Consider the following 16,766-nt stretch of genomic DNA (forward strand, 5'->3'; position numbering starts at 1 on the left):
AGAAATTAAAATAGACTGTATCAAGCAGCTGTCAACTTCAAAGCCTCCCTCCAGTGTGTTCCTATCCACCTCATTCCATTTTCCCTATTCTCCTTGTGTCATCCTTTTTCATGTCTCATCCTTTCATCTTCCCTCCACTTTTTACACAACCCAGTATCAGAACATTTGCAGTTGGAACAGTTCTTCTACAAACTGAGGAGATGCTACTGTTAGTCATGACACTGTCATCTGCCAGCTCCAGACAACAGTTTTTGCATGAGGAGACTACAAGGCACTATGCCACCAGAACTACACTGGCAAGCATTTAGATTAATCTGTGCAATCCACTAGCATGGATATATAGTTGTATCACATTTAGTTTATCTTCATTTACTTAAACAACCATAAGCTTCTCTGCAAACACTGTTCTACTGGCAGAAAAACTGCCGAGGCAGAAAAGCACTGAGAAAATGCACTAAGAGCAAACAGCCTCCACTATTTTTGCACAATGCCTAATACAGTGTCCCAGTCTAGTATGTAGAGTTTTACGCTGTGTGGATACAGTATGTACCATGAAGAGTAATACTAAAACATATCACTGCAGTATTTATTTCGCAGTATCTCCCCAAACACTAAATCCTTGGATATAGTACTCTATCACTCAGCTTTCTCAAGAAAGATGCAGTCATCCTTCCCAATTTGTTTCATAGGTGCATTTAGAATTGTGAACAGCAGCTGCACCTTGGCACGTGAGCAGCAAGAGGCATTCTATTCGTGTCACTCCTGGAAGAAACAAATTGACCAGTCATCAGCGCAGGATTACAACAAACCTGGCTACAGTTGGTGTGTTACTTCAAGCCTTGCCATTTAAGTGATTGCTTTGGACTGAGATACTACTTGGAATCTAGGCCTCATGACTGCAAGAAAAGGCTTATGAGTACTAGTAAAGGCTATCTTCCTCCTTGTGCAAAAGCCAGCAGGCAAATAACCTCATTTATTAAACATTCTGTTTCCCTGTTACTTAAACAGCTACAGCCAGTAGCACTGCATTATGGTCAAATACAGAGGTGCCCGGAGGCTTCACTCACAAAGTTTTGCTGCTCACAGGAATAATATGCAGAGGAAAATAGTTATCTTTGCAGGGTTTTAAGGAGAATGCATAGGAAGTTCATGCTACAAAAAGGAAGCAAAAGCACAGAAAAGCAAGCTGCAGTGCCAGTTTTCTAAAGGCTAAATCTTAAAACCTCTTTCATACAGGTAGCTTAAATCACAACCCTGTCTGCCATTACAAGAAACATGTTCTTTTCAAAATGGAAAGCTTAGGTCAAAATGGAAAGCTTAGGAGACAGTCCAGCGCAGGCTCAGCCACAGTTCTGAGTGCATCCTGGAGAATCACTAAAAATTAACAGAACTCTTAAAAATTTATTACCAAAACACTATGAAATTTTGATTATTTTATAATGTTTAAAGGACACTTCACCTCTTAAATCTGTCATGTTTTATAAGAAATGTAATTCAATACATGCAGAAACTAGCAATGATATTGCCATGTGTTCATCCTCAAGTTACCAGTTAGTAAGCTTTCCGTTTTCAGGGGTGATTGTTTCTTCACTAAAAATGACTTTGCTCAAGTGAAGACAGAAACACAAACTGTAAATAGTCAGCCCTTCCCAGTCCCCCCTTTTTTCCCAGTTTGCCTTTATCCACACAGAAACCAGTCTGAGCTTGCACAGCAGCACTAGCTATATTACTGCAGCTAGGACACAAACAGTCTGTTGAGAAGCCTTTTCTTTTTGAATATCAGCTTTAAGTGACCCAAGTAAGCATGCCAGGATTAGATTACCCTGACACCCGCTCAGCCTCAAGACGACAGGTTATGGTGAGGTGAATTAGGAGTCAGCTGAGGAGGCAAGACATTCCTGAGACACAGTTCCTCCAGCAAAACAACAGCTTTTTTGCACAAGCCCTAAGGCTGGCAGGCCGCCAACAGATCTCAGCTGTTCAACATCTCTGTGGACACCATACCACACACCATACCCATTCCCTCCCTTTCAGGAAACACCATTTCCCCTTCTCTAGACACAAATTTCTCACACAATTAGCTCGCAATAGCAAGTAGAAGAAATTTCTCAAGTAGTTCAAGGGACACAAATGGGCTTTTTGAGGACACTGGTCCCAATCTACAGCCAAGTCTTGTTTACTCACGTCTTTAAAAGAAACATACCCTTGACGCCCAAACGAATTTCCTCAGTAGTCAGTAATTCAGAGCACTGCAAATAAGTCAGCCTATCCACAGAATAGCATTATCAGCCTTTTTCTGTCCCTGGCAAGCCTTGGGCAACTGAAAGCAATACATTAACAGAAAATACCTAAAACAAATGAGCCCTATGTGGAATTAAGAAGCTGCAACACAGGACAATGAACTAAGTGGACTAAGTTAGATGTCAGGGAAAAAAAGAGAGGTCCAGCTAGAGGACAGCTAGTTGTATAAAAAAAACTATCAGGATTAAGTCCTGTAAGCTATTTGCAATGCCTGCAGAAACCACAGGTGCCAGACAAATGACATCATACCAGCCAAGTTCAACTCTTACTAGACTGGGAAACTCAAGAGCAATATATTCACTGAAAGCTACTTCAAACCGATGTTCTTGTCTAGCATTCCAGGAGGGCAACTTTTAACATTTTCCTTCATACATTTAGCACCAAAAAAGAAAACAAAAATAAAAATAGTAGTGTAGAGATACATTAAAAGACATTATTTGACGGCAGGTGTTCAAAATAACTGGAGTAGTTTGCTCACAACCACTAAGAGAGGGTTTTAACTTTGAAGTGCCGAGATGCTCTGCATAGTGCAGTTTCATTCACATCAATGTCAGAACTGGGTGAACTGTTTAAAGAGTGCACAGTACATAGCACAGAGTTGCACACTTCAAATTTGTTGGTACCAAGACCTGAAGAAATGCATCTATTATTTCACATCTGTTAGCAGAAGATATGGTACCAACCACCATACAGGAAAACTTATGAGAAAGGATCACAGTTCAGTAGTAACTAGGAGAGCACTTAGCTCCTTTTCAAAAAGTAGTAATTAAATAACGTATCAAATTTTAAAATGTCATTTCAAAAGGCAATCAAGCAGAAGACCAAGTGTTTCCTTTTCACTTGTGTGATCAAATTCATGAAATAGATATTAACATTAGCATGGAAACTGGCCATGAAACAAGGGGATATTGTACTAATTAACATGGCAGATAAGCAAATTGTTACAAACTGATTATATCATTCATATTACAGAAAAATATGCCTTCTTAGGAAATGTGAAGGTCAAAAAAAAATAATCAATCTCAATTAAGTGAGCAGGGTAGTCCTATGCTGGATAACCATGATACCACATCTATTTGACGAAAGACGTTATCAGCCACTGAACTCTCCAGAGAATTTCCTTTTATTAGTGCCTCAAAGTTCTTCTGCTAACAAAAGATTTCTGACTGTTAACATAGGAGAGCAAAAACTGACAAGATTAAATTTTCAGATCTAGAGTAGATAATTAAGATTTTCTGCCTAAATACAAGCACAGAAAACAAGAGAATGAAATAATAAACAAGATAGTACTAATATAAAGGCAATCAAGGCCTGATAAAAAGACTTAAGGAGCTAATGGCCAATGGAAGCAATTAATACAGGTTCCTCAATACACCAGCAAGAAGGTGCCGCTGGACCCTTGCAGGAACTAAAACAACCGTTTTGTTGCAATTGATTGTGTAAGCACCAACTCATCCACTATGTCCAAAGGACACGCACAGGCAACAGCAGAAACACTAACTGGCATGGTGATGATACAGGAGAATCTTCAACAGATGCTTGAGTAAGGCCTTCTGGACCAAGAAATTCAGATGAGTAGTGGTGTTTCACAAAACACCCTCAGAATTTTTAGCTACATGCAACTGCTAAATTGACTAAGATGGTAAACACTCACACTACCCCAAGGGAGGTATGCCCCCTTCATAAAAGGAACAGCAAGTTTCTCTGCTTATTGATCTTCCAGCCAGCTAAAGCCAATATAACTGGCAAATGCTGCTGGAAAAGCTTATCATGGTTCTTCCTTAGCTATGCACACTGTCTTCCTTTCATCAGCAATGTCTGAACAGCTGTAAAGCAGGAAAAAAAGTGCTAGGTATTTCTCTGTACAGGGCTAGGCCTGCAGCTGCATGAGTAACAGCAGAGCCAAGAGGTGGTAGCCACCACAGGCAAGTACCTTTTATATAAAAGCTCATGAATAGGGTTAGGCAAGTTTGAAGTTTCTGTGAAACTGTATGCTACATTTTACCTTGTGGTAAGATGGCAAAATTCAGAATCTGTAAAGAATAAAAACACTAGAAAATGATAATGCTGAACCTAAGTAACACAATTAATTGAAACTGACTGCTCTTTCCCCGTAAGAGTGGTATTTTTTTTTTGCTCTTCCTATTAATTCCCGAGGTAAAATCACAAACTTCAGCCATTTGCCAATGCAACTATTCCACTAGGGCTTGCAGGCCTCTGCACATTACATGTTATGGCATGAAAACACAAGCTTTCCATGTTTCAACTTTCAACTGCTCTACAACTTGCATGAGAACACCAGTTACATGATGGGAAAAACTAAAATTCTTCAAAACAAAACAGTTACTAGTAACCACAGAGTTTGTTTCATTCATGTGGAAATACTTTCTAAAGCTTGCCCCTTCAGTAGTTTTTAAATCAGGAAATTAAGACACAGTCAACAAATACTAAACTATTTTTGCAGCACTTTAATTTTACATAGTGCGAGTTTACTCTTTCAGCAAAAAATAGTCTCCATCAGGAAAAGGAAATTGACTACAGAATTACAATTTAAAATTAGGACTGAATTTTATCTGCATGTTTGTCTGTGCTACCGATACGAGCTCCCTGATCACATTCTAAAAATAGTGTAATTAACACACAACATGGCCTTTGTTCTGGATGCCAAGATTCTGTAGCAGAAAACATACAATTTCTATTTAGAACAATCTCTTATTATTAGAAAAGTAATACAAAAGTTTAAATTCAAATCTGAAAAACCTAAACAAGGATTGTTGATTTTTTTTTAGAACAAACTAATCAGTATAGCTTGTTGTAGTTTCTCCTTTCTGTCACTGACAATGGAAAAACAGCAGCCATCCTAAAGGGCTGAAAATCTTTGTATCCAAAAATATATTTAAGATTTCCTAAGAGTATTTCTATATACAGTCCATGTTGGTACAAGTATTCAGTTTGTTAAAAAGTGTCAAAGTAATACAAAAATTGTGTTTTAACAAAATTACTTCAGGTAGCAGCATACATTTTAACAGTTTAAAAGATCAACTTGTGCATGCCACATCAAACAAAGGAAAGAAGTGTTCAGTTGACTACCGAGATTGTCACAAAAAAACACATTGGCAGTTACACTACTATGTGCAAGACACACACTGCAGCGTTAGTTTTCATCCAGTTTGACTTAAACGTCTAAACATCCCTATCTGAAAAGAAAGTTAAACACTGAAAAATGAGGTTTCAAAAGCATGGGGTTTGCTGGAACATCCGATGAATGCAGTATTTTAAATTCATTCACTCCCCAAGAAGCCACTGAAATCCCTAAAATGTATTTAGCAACTCTTTTGTTAGCTTCAGTTCATTGTTTTTTCCATGGAAACAAAGCCATTACTAAACTGCAAACTTTTAAACACACAGTTTTCAACTAACAAGCTAGCATTCACTAAAAAAGGAATACAACAATCATCTATCTAACACAGTTTTGGAGGCTGTTAGGGGTGAGATGTTACAATTGGTCGTAATACCTAGAAGAAATATACACATGGTTACGGTTTCAGTAAGTCACTTTCAAATTAATACAGGTGCAGAGTCTAAAAAGCATTTGTAAACATATACTACACCTGTAAAAAAGAACTTAAGCCAAAGAACTTGAGCCTTATTTACAAAGTGATCTTCAAAAACTTTTTCTGGTTGGCACTAGCAGAAGTAGCCAACACCTCCATAACAGTGAAAAAGGTGATAAAAGCTTCAAGCAGCCATGCCACAAAGTTCTCACCAGGTCAAAAACAGTGACCACATTTCTGATTATGGTACCTTGCACACACAAGGAACAGAATAAAGCACTACCAGCTCATAGTTAACCATCTAAAGTTAAGATGAGTAATTTCCAGAACTGTAATATCACAGAATTACGAGATGCTTCAAAGTTGATCCAAGTGACTCAAAATAAATAGTACTAATATCTAAAGTAACATATGTTAAAAGAAGCAATTCAAGCTAACTTAGAATTAAAAGGTAAAATAAATTGCTGTGTAAAGACACAGATAGAATTGCATGCAGCCCACTGAAGACTTCTACTCGACATGCAGAAGTAGTCAAGATCTGAAATGAATCCACAATGACTAAAACACACAATGCAAAATTGTCACATGCTTCAGTAATGTATCCTATATTCACTGCTGAACACTGCAGAAGAGAGGCTGAAGACCCAGCAACATGAATACCCGAGGAACAGAAACAGTTTAAATTTACATTAATAGTATTTGAGAGGTGAAGAATGAGAAGTGACAAAACCCAGGTTAAAAGGTGTTCAGAAAGAACTGATTAAAAGTTGGTTTGGATGTAAACAATTGTTTTATTTCATGTCACATCCCAACTTAACCTTTCAATGCTTAAGTCAGGATTTTAACTGGAGCCAGAACTAAGAGGAAACTTTCCCTCACGAGCTAGTCATCCCACAAGAAATATGAAAGAACTGCCCCTCCTTCCTTTGCAACATCACATATTAAACAACAACTAGATAAAGTAGTGGCCTGAACTAACCTTGCTGCTCAGCAAAGACAACAACCATTTATGATTCTAACCTGGGCCTTAGAATCCTGGAGGCTTGTTCCATTCCAAATTTCAGTCACCTGCTTAAACAAATCCCTTAATCAGAATTTCCAACACTTAATGAGAATAATTCTAGCATCTCTCAGGTTTTGGGTGAAGGTTTCTTTGTTGTTTGGTTGTGATTTGGCTGGTGGTGATGGTTTTTTTTTAACAAGATTAAGTGCCAAATCAGTACCTGAATGCTTCATGGCTCCAGATATGAAAATTTCTGTTTCTGGATGTATCTAAAAGAAAGCTACTAAGGATAAACTGCTAATATTTCATTCTAAAGTCTACCAAGACCAGGTGAAACAGCTGATGTGCAACTGCCTGTTCATTACCTCAAGTTAAGCTTTAAACTGAGACATCACCATTGTAAACTATGTCTGTGCAGATGTACATTCAAGCACACACTCAGCCTTCAAATGCATCTGTGTTCTCTAGTACCAAAATCTAAACAGCTTTCCATTTAGGAAGATAGCCAGTCTAACATTTGACAGTAGTTAAGGTGCAGATTACAATTTGGTAATACGTGAACTCATTTAAAAGATTACTCTTTAGGGAGAACACTGATTACTTCAAATCTTCAATTATTTATATTTTAAAACTAAATATAAGTATCAAAAGTAAATTAGCAAAGTTGGGGTTTTTTTTATGCAGTTGAAGTTTTGGTCTGCAGCGCACGTAGTCTTCCTGAAAACTTCGGGTTAAAGTTATCACTAAATACAGGAGGCCATATCTGTAATTTAAGATTTTTCCCTTTGCATTAACTTTGATGAGTGTAGGAAGTCCTCAAAAACCTCATGCATTGCTTCTAAATAGCTTAATTTTTCACAAGGTCGTCAAATGAATCCCCAAGCAACTTTTGTGATGCCTTCCAGGCATGTCTGGTTTTCTAGACAAATATATTATGACACCAGACCTACTCTCCAGATTAACAATGTTAGGTGATGAGGAACCGCACTAACCTCTGAGCTGAGTGAAGATCAGCTAGATTGAATTAACTTTAATTATTATCACTTTTGAGCTTGAAGTAATTTACAAATGAAAATTGACCTATAAACATTAAACCCATCATCACAACTATTCCTCAGATTAAACACCACTTGCACAATGCGATTCTGCTCTATTATTTACTCGCTAGTTTTCTAATGAGAAGCTAGAGCGGAACACAGTCACCCAGACAAGAAGCTAACTCAGAAGACTCATCAGCTCTATGTAAAATACAACCAGCATTAAAAAGTCTTGTTTCTGCCTGCAAAGTACTGTCTTCTGTGTTAAGTACCTACTAGTACCACACAAATAGCAAAGCACTATCAGTTCATGGAAAAAACCAGAGCTAAAGTTCTACTGAGTGTATACACAAATGCAGAAAAATGAACAGGCATTTAAAGAACACCTACATCTCCATTTTCTGCAATCTGTCCAATTCCTGAAGTTTCCCAAAGTAGTAAGAATCAGATGTTTAGTTCAAGATACACCATGTTTGCAGCTGTATCACAAGAACCTGAAGATGAACTGGGTTACAGTCATATTAACAAAAAAGTGTAGATACCACAGATACATTCATTACACCCATTACTGGCACAAACTGGCTTTCACCAAAGGATTCAATCAAAAATTCAAAATAGAAGATGCTCGTCTTATTTCTCCTGAGATTCTTCACTACTGAAATTCAAATCCTAAAGTTATTTTATTCCCCTAAGAAATACAGTATCTGCCACAATGAGTTAAGTTCACTGTGTTACAATTGCTTCAACTTTTAGGAGCTAAGTAAATAAACAGATATATACCAATGCGACTAACAGTGCAGTAAGCCAAAATATCCTTTAAGATCTGGAGTTCTAACACTGTTCCACAGCCTGGAAGACTCGGGTCTCACTCAGAGTTGTAAAAACTCTGTTAAGAAAGCTTCATAACATATGTACCCACAATGCCTGGCTTTCAGTTTCACTTGTGCACACATATTCATTGTCAGTTATGCAAGGAGCTAAGAAAAAACCCACACCAACAGACCACCCATTTTGAGGGTGCTCAGTACGCAGATCACCTTAACAAGTCCCCTGCCTGCTCCCAGGAACAGTTTTTGAGTGAGGTGGGGCTAGATGAAGCACAAGAACGGCAAGAGCATGACTGTGCTGCACACACACAGCAGTACAGCAGATCCAGCAGTATTGGCACTTCCTGTAACACTGGGCTGGCGGCACAGATGCAGCACGGTACTTCTACGCACTTCCAGCAGTCCCAACACTCACTTCCCAGTCCTTAAACACCAGAGGAGAGCCACAGGCTCTGAAAAACACCAGATCTACCACCTGTGCACAAAATCCTTATTCTACAATCCTCTGTCCTCGGAAACCAAAACACATATGGAAAACCTGTCACAAAACTCAGAAACTAAGTGGAAGGATGGGAGACAGCTAGTATGTTATCAGTCTCACAGGAGTAAGTGGGCCATACAAACAGAAGATGAGGTATCAATGACCTGTTCTAAGCACTCATATCTACGTTTCAGGTACCTGAAGCCTGAGCAGCCTAAACTTTTGTCTGGTACAGAGGCATCCATGTCACTAAAATATCAATGTATGCAGGTTTCAAACCCTATTTTGCCCTAAGAATCAGGATAATTACTAGATTTACAAGACACTGGAAGCCAGTCAGCTGGCTTCAATCCACGTACAGTGCTCTCCTCATTCTTTAAAGAGGGTACCACTGTAAAACAGACTCAGCAGGAAAGCTACTAACCAACAAGCTACTAACATTTTTGTCAGAAGCTACCTGTCAGCTGTACACAACCTTAGGCCTTAGCTCTTCTTTGGAGTTTTATCTCATGATTCAAATGGAAATAACCAGGTACTACCTCCTGCCCGATTAATATAACATCCACCAGCAGACATCAAAGTCCCAGCAGAGGTGGTGAGCAGAGGAAAGTATCTGTCATACCCTGCACCGCCAGTGCCCACTTCTCTTACCTTCCTCAGAGGAGCTAGAGAGCATGAAATATACACCTATCTCTATAAGGCTTCAAACACAAATAGACATACACAAAACTGCCATGTGCCTGGAGATAAACTGTGGAAGATTCTGACATATTATTACCATGCCACAGTCACGAGAAAAGGCTCATGTTTTCTTCTGCAAGCAAATAAGGCAGGTTTTGTATTAAATACTCAGAGGTATTGGCAGCGCAGGTCCCCTAAGCATGCAATATGGAGTAGATAGAATGTTTTTTATGCAGATAGATCTACATGAATGCTAAACAGAAGCCAATGCTTCCATCTGTAGTTACTAGATCTTTCAGGTCGTTTCTTTGCCTTCCTTTGTGACAGACATCACGCACCTCTTGTACCTGCTACTGTGGACAATGGACACATCCACCATCAGGCGGAAAGCAAAGGCCTCAGCTTGGGCGATACCGGCTAGCAGGCACCCAGAGGAGCGACATGTTGAACTCCGGAGAACCGATGCACGCTCTCTCCTGAGGCAGGAAGCGAGCTGCCCGTCCCCTGGCTCAGTCTCTGGGTCCCCCTGCCAGCAGCCAGGGGCACAGCACAGCCCCGCCGCGGCTCCCCGCGCGGCAGCGAGAACAAGGCGGGGGGCCAGCCCAAGGCCACGGCGCGCAGCCACCCGCCGCCCCCTCCGCCATGTGCGCAACCACCGCCCTCCCCGCCCCCCACTCGGCCGCCGAGCCCGGCCGGCACCCGGCCCCCCCGCGGCCGGACAAACACGTACGGCCCCGCTCCGCCCGGCGCGGCTCTCCGGCCCCGCCGCCCTCCCCCCCTCCGGCAGCGCCGGGCGCGCCCCGCGGGCCCCGCTCCGTCCCCACGTGTTGCCGGGCGGACTCGCCTCCCCTCAGCGCCGGCCCGAGCCCCGCGGCCCGGCCTAGCTCCGCGGGAGGGGGGAGGGGGCGGCGAGCAGCGCTCCCCGCCGAGGGGCCGGGCGGGCGGCAGCGCCCCGCGGGAGAGGCTCGGGGCGGCGCGGGCACCGCCGCCCCCCCCGCGCCCCGGCGGCCGAGGGGCCCCGCTAGGCCGGGCCGGCGCCCGCGGCCTCCCCGCGCGGGAGCGGGGCCCAAGCGCCCCCTGCTCGCTGCCCCCCGCCCGCACCCCCCGCCGCGGCGGCGGCGGCCCACGGCGCCCCTCCCGGTACCTGCGCGGGCCGGGGCTGGCGGTGACTCAGGAGCGAGGAGGAGGCGCCGCGCGGCTGGCGGTAAAAAGACCCGAGCTCCCGCCGCTCGCGCTCATATAGAATTAACGTCACCACGTAACCCCCCTCCCCCTCCCCCGCGCGCCCCGGGTCTCCTGGCAACGCGCGCGCGCACGCGCGGGCCCTCGCGCCGGCCGCACGCCCGCCTCGGGCACGCGCTGGCCGTCGGCCGAGGCCGTTGGGGCCTGCCCGGCCGGAGCCCGCACCGTACCCCGCTGCCGCCGCGCCGGCCGGGCCGCGCCGGGCGGGGAGGCGCAGAGGGAAGGCCAGGGGCGCGTCATCGACCGGGACGTGTGTCTTCTCACGTACCGCGGGCTGGTCCCTGTCCCCGCCGTGGGCCCGAGGGGAAAGGCGGGCGGGGTGGCACGGTGCCGGCAAGGGCATCCCCCGCGGGGCCGCCCGGCCTGGGCTGGGCTGCGGGCCCAAGAGCTGTTACGCCGCTTGGTGGGCCACAGCATGGCGCTGAAGGCACCCCCTCCTCGGCAGCGGGGTGTCGAGGGTGGGCCTGCGAGGAGCCGGCGGGTAACGCTACCCCGGCCGCTTTAGTGCTGCTTTAAGGACGAACCCGGGGCCGTTGCTGAAGGCACCTGCGCAAAAATAGAAGTTACTCACACAGGTAAACCGTATATGCACGGGCTACAGGTACCGCAAAACGCCAGTCAGCACTACCTTACCTTAAAAGCCCAAGCTGAAAACCACGGTGGTTCAAACGCTGTTTCATCAGAGTTTCGGTTGTTCCTGCCTTGGCTGGGATGGACAGCCAGAGGCAGAAACAGCTTCAGCCCTCCCATTTTAACTTGGTGTATTTGCCTGTCAGAGACCTAAGCAGCCTGGTTTCCTACAAATGCCTCTCATGCGTGACTGCCAGCTCTGAGTAAAGCCTTCCCTAAAACCCATTCCTTCCTTGGGTTTTTCTCCCATGCACATGATCTTGGAGAAGACACTAGATCTGCGCTAAACTTAGAGAAATGTAAATGTCTTTGAGACTTCAGCTCCTCTTGGCTGGAATGAGCCAATGATTTCAAACATAATTAGAAGCAGATGGGATGGACAAACACATAGGGAGATGGCAATAAGAGCTGTTTGTTGAGGATATATCACCAAATATTTAATGTGTATTCTTTACATTTTACTAAATTCTTGCGTCTACTTCTCTGAAGCAATCTGCAGTGTAAGTGTAGCTATTTAAATACTGGAAATGACAACGGAAAGCAAAAGAAGTGGTGGATCTGCTTAGTATCTGCAACACAATCTATGTTAAGAACAAGCAAAAGCTAAAGGATCCTGTTCTTCACTGTACGGTGCCACACCAGTCTTGTTCCAGTGAACAGCAGTAAAATCAGCCCCCAAAGTCTTTGTGGTAAAGAAATCCCATCTGCAAGCAGAAGCTTATGAAGTGAACTTAAGGATGCCATATTCCCCAGCACACTGAATTTTGATAGGTGAGCTTTTTTACAACATGCAATTTAAAATAGCTAGAAACTGAGAAAGTGTAAGGAGGCAAAAGAAAGATCCAGGCAAAAGGTTGCATAGCATAGTCCAAGTGATAATTAGGGAGAAACAGGGATGGAGATGTTACATGATTCTAAAATGAAAGTACCTGTAGACCCCTTGCAACCCTCAGTTTTTAAAATTGTACTATATGCTATTTTTTTATTTATCTGAGCTGTCTGGTGCTTGGGAAGATGAAGAAAGCAGAGGTGTACAGAAGGCATTTGATAAAAATGAGCAACCGATTGGTATTTATTGCAAGAGCAATTATATGCTATTGCAGGCGTTCCCTTTATTCAATCAGCTAAAGAGGCAATCTTCTATAAACAAGTGATTCACAAGGCGGTGGCTCATCTTTCTGGGACCTACCACCTCATGACATGCAGAACCCTGAGGTGAGACCCAGTGGCCCCTATATAGGAGTGAGGTACAAAAGAAATGAGAGGTGCAGAAGCCAGCAGTGTGGAGTAAGCTAGTCAACAGCAGGGGCCAAGGAGTGGGGACAGGTCTAAGGAGGTCTAAGATGGAATCATTCCTTCAGACTGGAAGGAAATGCCTTTTCATCCAAATTCACAGATGTCTTTTAGGGGTTTTGCATTTGTCACATAAATCAACCCCTTCTCATGAGACAAAATAAAACCAAAGTCCTTATACTAGGGCTCTTCAGCAGTTTTTCACAAACAACAGTTAGGAACATTTTTCAATCAGCAGCAGTTTCTGTGGATAGCTAAGCAGCACAGGACAAGGGAGAGGACATATGGGCACTAGTCCTGCTTCCACATGGCACCTGCCATCACACATGTATGGAAAGAGGACAGGAGAAGCCTATTTCTCAAATACCTGAATTGTATGCACATGTAAGCTTTCTAGTTTAGTTTGTTTTGCTATCAAAACAGTTCAACTTATCCTGGCATTTGTGCAGTCATGACAATGAGACAAAAGCAAATTTAAAGTTAGACTTGAGTGGAAATTAAACCTGTGCTTGAGTTTTAATGGGCCATATATTTTTCTTTGCTCTGAATTTTCATCTTCCTGTGTGTTTGCCATGCTTTAGAGCATGCTCTGCAACTTTTAGTTTCAATCTGGCTGGATAGTTACTGGCTGGATAGTTGGAGTACTGCCTTGGTGTTGCACAGAAAGTCAAACTAACACCATTTTTTGCATAATGGGAATCAAATCACCTGAGAATGCATTAGATACTGGCACAGGTATAGTTTCCTCATAAACATGTATTATTTTTCAAAATATTACATCCTGAAGCTTTTTTAAGAGCCTTAAAATGTGTGTGTAAGAACTGTGCAGATGTGGTCACTGCATGCACAGAGACACAACATTTTCTCCAGGCTGGAAGAGCTTTGATAAAAAAGATAAAAAAAGATAAAAAGAGAACTGCCCTGTGGCATAGAAGCTAGAGTGAGTCTTCTGGAGACAATGACTTGAGGTTGAATTGCTGCTCCAAATCAGCAGAAGAGTTTGAACTAGGTATCTCACATGGTAGTTGAGTGTCTTATTTATGGAGCTATTAAATATCATGGAACCTGACCTCTACCTTGAATGCATAAGCCTTATCCGCTACGCTCACGTTTGAGTCCTTCCCCCCACAGCCTGCATCACTGACTCACGTTGGCTGCAGAGGGAGGCTCAGGCAGGGGTTATCTCCAGGCAGAGGCCATGGGGACACTCAGGGACGGAGCACAGGTCTAGGTTTGTATGTGGAGGAGCCTGAAGAAAGTCAAGCACTGAAGCTGTTGCAGAAGGGTAAGCCAGTATTCCTGTAGCAGCCTGTTGCAACAAATGAGTTTGGCACTCACATCCAGGCTCAATCTGCTGAAGCACAGCATGTATCCTGTGTACTTGAGCTGCATTCAGGCTACAGCTAAGCTGAAGCGACAGTGCTTTAGCTTAGGAAAATGTGTTGGTCATGGAGCTTGGTATACTTACTTTGGATCAAGAACTCCCCTGTGACAGGCAATTCACTGAACATTTAAGCTGCTTTCAGCCCCTTTTGTACTAACAGAAAAATGCAAAAGGTCCTTGGTATGGACCTGGATCTGATTACAGGAACACCTAGACAACCCTTCAGAGTACTAGGCACGCTTGGCACCTTCCAAAGCCTCAGTTTTACAGGACTTAGGACCTGCTCAGTGCTGCAAACCTGCAATGCATAAAAGCTACAACCACACATTCTCTGCTGATCATAGCTCATTTCAGATCAGATCAGCCCTGACTGTTTTCCAAAGTACTGATTGCCCAAGGTTACCCTCTCCTGAAATCAGCTGGCAGTGCTCCTTGTGTAAGCAATGAGTTACAACCAGGGATGATAGGAGTGCTCCTTGTCTGCTTCTGTCTGCGGTAGCTGGCTGAGTTACAGTCACCATGGAAGTTATCATCTGTCACCGAAATTGAGAACACCCTCGCTGAACTATTTACAGAGTAGAAAACCCAAGGTTCCCCAACTGCCACAAAGAGATGCCTTTTTCTCAGTACAGTTTGAAATCCTGTGCGGAAGTACTAGGTTTACCAGTACACAATGAAAACAGTGAATCCAGAGTATTCTTTTTAAGACTGAATTGCTTTCTTGTGGCAAAAGCAATTCTTTCAACTCTTACTGAATGATTATTCCAAATTACATGGCTAGCCAATGAATGGTACAGTGCAGAGCTGTTGTTAGTTCTTCCACGTATTGTTTACTTTTTGAGGAACTACTTGATTTCTAAAGGAAAGAACATCATCCCAGAAAGCAAGTCATAAACAGTGCCACAGACAGCATAGAAAGTTCTGCTGAACTATCACATGGCAAATCATGCAAATCCCTGTGTAGAGTTGAATGAACACCTCTCACAGATTCCTGTTTTGCACTTGCTTCTGCTTCTGTGAAATGAGAGCAAATTTTCCCTCAGGGAACACATTTGGAGACAGGCGTAGCAGCAAACTAAAGAAATACAGTGTGTGTAACCTTTGAGATACTGTAATAAAAGACAAAGCAAAATGACATGGTTTGGAAAAAGTGAAATGCTGAAATGTGATTATACACTTTTTGACATAATAAACCTTTAACATCTTTTATTTCTCAATACTTTTAAATCTCCAGGGACTAAATTGTGACTCTTATCTTACATTATAGGGATTGCTCATAGATACAGAAGGTATAAACCAAAAGTAACAGGAAAAAACCAAAACCCCAACAACTAAGAAAACAACCTAGGGGAGAGATGGAGAAAATAGTGGAGTGTGGAGTGATAAACTGGGAGGGGAAATAAATGACACAGGGGTGTTGAAATCGGTGAAGAAATATATGTACAAATACTTTAGAAGTAGTGCAGCAGTTAAAATCTCAAGTACAGTGCACCTGGTGTTTTTTAGGGTCATTGCTGGGGGCTAGAACTCACTGCAGGGTTGGGGTGTTTTTAAAATATTGCTTTTCCTGTGAAATAATTTTATCGGGGAAGAGGAACTGTGCTAACTGAAATATCACTGTAGAATAGACTTTTTAAACAAGCTGTATGTGGAAACTGATAGATTATTCAATTATTACATTAGAACAAATCTTTATATTGCATATAAATTTGTTAAGTCATAAGAGAAAAAAAGACATCAAATAGAGAAGCTGTATCGCTTGCAGTGCCTGCAGTTGGTCCTAATGTATCTAACACGACAGCAAAACTACATACAGAGGGGTCCTTGTTTCTGGTATTATTGGCCATTTCACATGATAAAATAAAATGCCATGAAATTGGATGGTTACAGTCAAGGGTTTTGCTGTGGTATCATAAGGATGTAATTAATATATTGCCTAAACTGCCCAACTTTCTCATAGTTACCTTATATATGAAAGGAGGAAGCTAGTTCTTTGACCTTCACAGGTTTAATGATTTGGAATTTGGGTTTATTTGGTTTGATTTTGTCACTGTATAAGGGTGTACTTGCCACTGCCAGAACTCCCTGCTACTGCTAAAAATGCCCACAGTAGCACCTCTGGCAGGGACAGGATATATATTCAGCCCCAGAACTGGGCCGGAAATGGTTCTAAGCCATATGACAAAATAACATCCCAAATAGGGAGGAAAAGACAATTACCTGTTCCATGGAGTGTGATCCCTCCCCCCACACCCCAAATCACAAGTGGAGCAAGTCCAAACTTTCCATTTATATCATCTTCAATTGTTTTGGTTTTTTACCATTTCCCTATG

The 16,766-nt window shown here is 42.8% G+C and overlaps 1 protein-coding gene across 4 annotated transcripts in view; it reads right to left on the bottom strand.

Moving 5' to 3' along the window:
* NAP1L1 (nucleosome assembly protein 1 like 1) overlaps positions 1–11,176 on the bottom strand; it is a 31,800-nt gene extending 20,624 nt beyond the window's left edge. For 2 of the 4 annotated variants that reach the window (XM_040594823.1, XM_040594825.1), the window contains exon 1: positions 11,029–11,154. The gene's annotated coding sequence lies outside the window, so the exon portion shown is untranslated. Of the gene's footprint in view, positions 1–11,028 lie in introns of all 4 variants that reach the window. The other 2 variants (XM_040594822.1, XM_040594826.1) reach the window with 2 other exon arrangements.
* Positions 11,177–16,766: the final 5,590 nt, after the last annotated feature.

The sequence above is a fragment of the Falco naumanni genome, chromosome 5 (assembly GCF_017639655.2).
Source record: "Falco naumanni isolate bFalNau1 chromosome 5, bFalNau1.pat, whole genome shotgun sequence".
Lineage (NCBI taxonomy): Eukaryota > Metazoa > Chordata > Aves > Falconiformes > Falconidae > Falco > Falco naumanni.